A 7,559-nucleotide genomic window follows, 5' to 3' on the forward strand; every position below is an offset into this window, starting at 1 on the left:
GCTATGCTCAGGGGTGGGGCGCAGCACCTGGATGGGCACAGGCCGGGGTTCAGGGACAAGAGGGGGTGAGGGAAAGCCTGGGCCAGGGAGGGAGGCCCCCGGGCTGGACAGATCGGCAGGCTAGGGACTTGGAACTGGAGCCCAGGTACCCATGTGAGTGGCAAAGCCTCCAGATATGCTCCCACCTCCATCTCCACTGCAACCCTCTTGTTCCAGCAAAAGAACTCCTTCTGACTTGCATTTAAGCCCTCAAGATAAAGTCCAAACTCCTGGGACCCACAAGACCCTGCTCAGTCCTTTCTCACCTCCACAGCCCCGTCTTGCTCCTTTCCCCTCCCCAAGTGAATTTCATTCCCTCAACAAATACTTATGGGCACCTCCCAGGTGCTGCACGTGCAGGGTTGATCAGGTGAAACCCCCTCCCTACTCTCACGGAGTTTACAGCCCAGCGAACTGCAGCTCCTTGGTATCTGCAGTTTCCTCTGCTTGGAATGCTTTCCTCAACCCCCTTTGCCTGGCCTATACCTGGTCATCTTTTAGGTCTTAAAGGTCACCTCCTCCAGGAAGCCCTCCCCCCTCAGATTGGACGGGCCACCCTTCCTTTGCCCTCCCACGGTGCTCTGTACTCCCTTATCACATCGCCTTGTAACTTGGTCATAAGTTGGCCTTCACTATCAGACTGTGAGCCCCCTGAGGGTAGGGTCTATCTCACTCATTGGCCCTCAGACCAGCATCCACTTGAAAACGTAGGGGCTTATAAATGTCAGCAGGTAAATGGGGCAAAAGAGCCTTGCAGTCAGCACTGGGGCTGGTTTCCCCATTGGCTCAAAATGATAATAAGAGCCATCACTTATGGAGCCGCACTCCAGATTGTAACCCATCTAGGAGGCAGTTACATTTATTTTGCAATTTGCAGAAACTGAGGCCTAGAGAGGTTATAAAATTATCCAAGGTCCCGCAGCAACTTTGGTGCTCTTAATCTTGTGTACTGCCTCTGAGGGTTGTGGAGAAGGTTAACAGACGTCAGATGTTTAGTGTGAAGGAAATACACACTAAAAGGGGGCGGCAGTGGTTGCTCCCCCAGGGGGAGGGAAGTCCCGGGAGATAAGCTGGGGCTCTGAGGCCCAGGAGGGCCAGCCTTTCTTCTGGGAGGTTGGGGGTGATGAGAATCTGCCTGTCGTTCCCAAATTCTGGGTCTCAAAGAATGGCACCTGTGTCTTCACAGGTGGCAGGCTCCAGAGTCTGGCAGGTAAGGGGGTATGGCTGGCTCGGGTCAGAGTAATTCAGGGAAATGGACTCCCGGAGTGGGGAGGGGAGGTCCGAGACCAGCTGCTGGGGTGAGGGCCCAGTCAGGCAGCGTATAGGGTCTCAGGACAGAAAGGGGTCCTTCGGGGCCACCGGTAACAAGCCTTGTATGGGGCTGAGGTCTCTCCCAGGCACTTTTTTTTAAAATAAGTTTTTACATTCTTTTTCTCTTTAATATTTATTTATTTTTTGGCTGTGTTGGGTCTTAGTTGCGGCACGCGGGCTCTTCGTTGTGGCACTTGGGCTTCTCTCTAGTTGTGGCATGTGGTTTTCTCTCTCTAGCTGTGGCACACGGGCTCCAGGGCACGTGGGCTCTGTAGTTTTGCGGCACGCGGGCGCTCTCGTTGAGGCACCCAAGCTCAGTAGTTGTGGCGTGCGGTCTTAGTTGCCCCGCGGCATGTGGGATCTTAGTTCCCCGACCAGGGATCGTCCCCTGCATTGGAAGGCGGACTCTTTACCACGGGACAACCAGGGAAGTCCCCCAGGCACCCTTGTTTACACACCTCCCTTAATGGGGAGCTTGCTGCCCCTCCGAGATGCTCTCAGTCTGGGGGGCTGAGCTGACATCCGCCTCCCTGAAGATTCCTCAGGTGGCCTGGTGCTCAAGGCCCACCTGGATCCCCCCTCCTCCCCCTTTCCTCCCTGCAGCCCTTCCAGGTGCTGAGCAGGCCATCCAGATCTTTCTGGTTTTTAGGCAAGATTCCTACTTCTCTCCTCTTTGCCCCAACCCCACCATTCAAGGCCTCAGCCCTTGCGCCCACCCCAATCACTACTCCAGGCCCCTGGTCTACAGCCCCCCTCCCTGGGCTGAGGCCCCACCGGCCAGTTAACTGGGCACTGAAAACGCTGAATGGTCCTGCCTTGGACCTTGTCTGTGAGGTTCTCCCATGTCCCTGTCTCTTCCTGGCGAGGTTACAGGCCCATGTCAAGTGTGGCCATGGCTGAGAAGCCTCATCTGACCCCCAGGTCAGGGCTGCTCTGCCCCCAGACCCCGTGGCCCTCTGCTCAGTGCCTTTGGTGCACGTCGGGGTTCAAACCCTCTGTATGAGGTTCTTGGGGCTGCTGTAACAAATGACCACAAACTTGGCAACTTAAAGCAACAGAACTTTATTCGCTCACAGTTCTGGAGGCCAGAAGTCTGAAGTCAAAGTGTCAGCAGCGCTGGTTCTATCTGGAAACTTGAGGGAGAATCTCTCGCATGCCTCCCTGCCAGCTTCTGGTGGCAACTGGTAACCCTTGGCGCTCCTTGGCTTGGGGCTTCCTAACTCCAGTCTCTGCCTTGTCTTCACCTGGCCTTCTCCTCTCTGCGTCTGTGATTAGAAGGACACCAGTCATTGGGTTGAGGACCCACCCTATATCCAAGCTGATCTCATCTTGAGATCCTTAATTACCTCAGCAAATATATTTCTTTATTTTTCCATTCACAGATACCAGGGGTTAGGACTTGAACATATCTTTTTTTTTTTTTTTCCTGGAGGGGGGCACAATTTATCTCACTCCAGCATCCCATCAGGGGTCAGGGACAGTGTCAACCTCACCCGCACATCCCCACAAAAAATGCTTGTTGGAAGAAAAGAGGTGTTGTTGACAGGACTCAAGGACTGGGAATCCAAGTAATATGTCCAGAACAGATGCCAGGGTTGGTGGGGGAGCTTGGCGGGTGGAGCAGATGGAATGGCAACCACAGATACCACGGGCTAGCAACCCTGCCTCCCAAATACCAGCTTCTCTGGAGAGGACTGGGGAAAGGGCCTGGTTGCCCTCTGTCTGGGCACTCAGGCCGGGCTGTGAGCACAGCATGGTCCCCAGCAACTGGGACCTGGTGGAAACCTGGGGCCTTGTGGGCAAAACCCAGGTTGGAGAATAAAGGGCTGAGGGGTTGCAGCATGGGGGGGGGGAGGGGCGGGTGGTGGGATGGAGGCTTGGCATGGGAGTCTGAGGACACAGATGGACGTAGCTGTTCTCTCCGGCCTTCCACAGGCAGCTGGGACCCTCGTGGCCTCCCGACTCCAACACTGACATTCCCTGGAGGCTGGGACTGCCAAAGACAGTGGTGGGGTGGGGGCAATGGAAGGACCATCTCAGCCAGCGAATGTGGGCCCAGAGAGCCGACGGGCCTGGGAGTGAGGTGGGGAGAATCACAGCAACCCTGGGCCTTTGAGCCGCAGAGGCAGGTGGACAGATTGATACCCAGCAGGAGAGAAGGGGCTGGCAGACAGGTCGCCCTGGGCGCGTGCTGGGTGGCTGGAACAGGGGCCCCTACCTCCAGAGCTGCAGCTCCCTCTTGGGCTTCCTCTGCCCTAATGCCAGTGGCAGCTTTGTCCCCACCCGAGGGGCTCTTAGTTGCAGATGACACAGGCAGCCCAGGTGTCCTGTGCGTACAGAGACTGATGGTCCCTGCAACAGGGAAGCAGGGAGGCTGAAGCCAGCTCTGGGAGAACTGCCCCTGCTACCACAACAGCATTTGCATCTCCAGGCCTCCCTTGGGCTGCCCTCATCAACACTCGCCCATCCTGGGTCCCGGCCCCTTGCCTCACGCTCTCTGCGTCCCAGCGGGCAGCTGTCCAAGGAGCTGTGTCGGTGGCAGTTGCTCAAGGGGCCACTTCCTTGCCCTGGCATAGATGAGGGAGGCGTGTGGGATCAGGCAAGGTGGGTGCCTTCAGGTGATGGGTTGATGGGAGCCCCAACTGGGAGCAAAGGGAACATAAAGGGCTTCTCGGAGAGAGGGGGCTCAGGATTTGGGGCCAGGCCTCGTGGGCTCCACATGGCCAGTGATTTCAGCTCTCCTGGACTTGGGTTCCTCATCAGCAAAAGAGTAGCATCAGCCTGGCAGGATCAAATGAGATAATGAATAGAAAGAGGGTTTGAAACATGTCTGACAGATCCCAGCAGTTGTGGCTTCACTGCTAGCACCCCTTTGTGTCTAGTGTTCTGATCTTTATGAATTTCCTTCCTGTATGTGACCAGAAAAAAACTGTGAATACAGAAGTGTCCAGCGGTTCCTGCCCCCCTTGCTGGCAAGGAGGGCTCTGGATTTCTATGAGGTGGGAGTAGGAGGAAAGGCATTGAAGAGGCCAGAGGGAGGCCAGAGAGAGCTCATGGCTGGAGCAAAACATCATCACAAAGAGGCAGGCTGAGGGCAGGGTTGGGAAAACCTGAACGGAGAGCTCAGGAAAGAGCGGGTGATAGCGGCAGCTCCCATTCACTGAGGCCTTGCTCTACCCCGGGCACCAGCTCCTTTAATGCTCCTCCAAGCTTGTGAGGTGAGAGGAACTTCAGCCCCATTTTACTGATGAGGACATTGAGCTCAGAGAAGTGAAACCACTTGTCAGGGATGGAAATGCAAGTTCACGTCTGCCTGACCTCAGAGCTCATGCCCACGGGAATTAGGCTGAGCCTCTCCGAACACGAAAGAGTCGGGCCCGCAGGAGGCCCAGGTCTCAAGATGCAGAACGGACAAGCTCCCGGCCAGGGCCCTGGCAACGTGGAACTGCTGCTGGAGCACTGGCCTTGGGGCCCACGCCCCTGTCCTGACCCCAGAACTCCCCCACTGCGCAGCCTTGGCTGGCCCTTCCTTTCTCTGGGCCTTAGTTTCGTGATCTGTAGCTGGGCTGACTTCACACCCAGCAGCCGCAGGGGTAGAGCATCCTTTGGGCCAGACCTCAGGGCGACGCCTCACCCAAGGCGCCCTTGCTCTTCAGGAACTGGTCGCAGTTGTCCCAGAGGCTGATGAAGAATGAGGAGGGGTCCCGCTGGGAGATGGATTGAGCAGGCTCACAGCCGTGACAGCCCCACCAGGACAGGCTGGTGCAGAAGATGGTGGGGAACCAGTGACGCGCTGGCTCCAGCTACCGGGGTGTGGGAACTTCATGACAAGTTCAAGGGAGATGATGACACAGGCTGTGGCCTTCACTGACCAGCACTGTAGCCACATCTTAGACTCCAAGTAAGTCACATAGGACCTTCCTATCCCTGGGGGAGGTTCCAAGGTCCAGAAAGTTTCTGGCCAGAGGCAGGTGATTCACAAGATTCATGTCACTCTCTCCAGGGCCACCACAGCCCTGGGCACTTGATAGGTAGCATCACCCCCTGGGGGGCTTCCATCCTTCAAGGGACCCTAGACAGGTTGTATGCCCTTAAGGCAGAGCCCCCTCTGTGAATGGCTATGTGTCTTGTAGGGTCTGTAGGGGAGGCTGAAGGTAGGCTCCACTTGGGAAGATGTGCCCAGGCCCAGGTCCAGGCAAGGCCTTGGCCCTGACTACAGCTTGCAGTTAATTCCAGCTGTCTGGGAACCTCCATCTGCTGTCGGTTCCCTGGTTACCTTGTTCCTGGGACTCCAGATTCCATTGCACAATCCCTCCCCTCAACACCCACTCTGGGATCCAAGCTTCCCCCTCACCTCTCTTTAGCACACTCATTTATTCCCCCAACATTTATGGAGTACCAACGGTGTGCCACATACTGTCCCAGATATACTACAGGGGAATAAAAAAAAAAACAACAGATCTGTCAAAGTATAGAGTTTAAAGAAAGGACTCTGGAACCAGGCTGCCTGGGTTCAAACCTTGGCTCTGCTACTTTCCAGCTGTGTGACCGTGAGCAACTTATATAACCTCTCTGAGCCCCAATTGCCTCAACAGTAAAATAGGGCTAAGGAGAGTATCCCCCCATGGAGTTGGGGTGAAGATTCAATGCCTTAATACGATGCTTGAATATCGCTTGGCACACGGCAAGTGTGCCGTGTGTTTGTGATTATCAGTCTCCTGGCAGAGGCAGAAAATGAACTGTAAACAAATAAAATAATTGCAGATTATGGCTAGTGTTCTGTAGGAAACAAACAGCATGCTGTGGGTGGAGGACTCTAGGTGGGGTCGTCAGGAGGGTCTCTCGGAAGAGGTGACTTCTTTAGGGTGATGTGCAGAGGATGAAGGGAGCGGTCTTGGCAAGAACAGGGAAAGCACCTTCCAGGCAGAGACCAGCGAGTGAGAATCCCTGAGGAGGAAAACAGCTTGGCAGGTGTTGGGAACACCAGAAGGCTGACAGGCAGGAGATTGGTGGGTGAGGACGGCATGGCATGTCAGAGAGGCCAGCAGGCCCTTGTAAACCACAGAAAGGAGTTTGGCTTTTTTCCAGTGCAGTGGGCAGCCACACAAGGTTTTTGTGTGTTTCTGTAAGTGGTATTGAAGTGTATCGCACATGTAGAAAAGTATACAAATCATAAGTGTGCAGTGCTGCAAATTTTCAAACACACGCACACACAAAACAGAGCTGGGGGGAGAGATGGGGGGGACCCTGCACTGGGATCAAAACCAGAACATGAACAGCATCCCAGAATCCTCCTCAGGCCCCTCACAGTCACCACCGCATGGTAACCGCCATGATGACTTTTAACAGCAGAGAGTAGTTCTGCCTGCTTTTTGAACTTTCTATAAATGGAATCATACACCATGTGGTCTTTTGTGGCCGGTTTCTTTCATTCAACTTTACAAGCAAGATTCATCCACCTGTTGCAGGTGGTGGTAGCTCTTTTCTCCTCTTTGTTGCACCGTGTGCCATTGTGACTGTACCGCTATGCATTTACATACTCTCCTGTGGATAGGCACTTGTAATTCCTGTCTTTGGCACACATACATATGCTTTTCTGGTCACTGAAGGGTTATTACATGAAATTGGCAAGACCTCCTTTCAAGCTCACTCCAGACTCCAGTTCCCACATCAGCCCACTGGGCTGACACCAGAAGCAGAACAGCCTCAACTTCACCTTTTTTTTTTTTTTCTAATTGAAGTATAGCTGATTTACAATGTTGTGCTAATTTCTGCTGCACAGCAAAGTGACTCAGTTATACACATATATACATTTTTTTATATTCTTTTCTATTATGGTTTATCCCAAGAGATTGGATATAGTTCCCTGTGCTTACAGTAGGACCTTGTTGTTTATCCATTCTAAATGTAATAGTTTGCATTTACTAACCCCAAACTCCCAGTCCCTCCTGCTCCCTCCCTCCCTCCCCCTTGGGAAACACAAGCCTGTTCTCTATGTCTGTGAGTCTGTTTCTGTTTTTTAGATAGGTTCATTTGTGCCATATTTCAGATTATACATATAAGTGATATCATGTGGTATTTGTCTTTCTCTTTCTGACTTATTTCCCTTAAAATGATGATCTGTAGTTGCATCCATGTTGCTGCAAATAGCATTATTTCAGTTTTTTTTATAGCTGAGTAGTATTCCATTGTATATATGTACCACATCT

Source organism: Delphinus delphis, chromosome 8 (assembly GCF_949987515.2).
Source record: "Delphinus delphis chromosome 8, mDelDel1.2, whole genome shotgun sequence".
NCBI classification, from domain to species: Eukaryota; Metazoa; Chordata; class Mammalia; order Artiodactyla; family Delphinidae; genus Delphinus; species Delphinus delphis.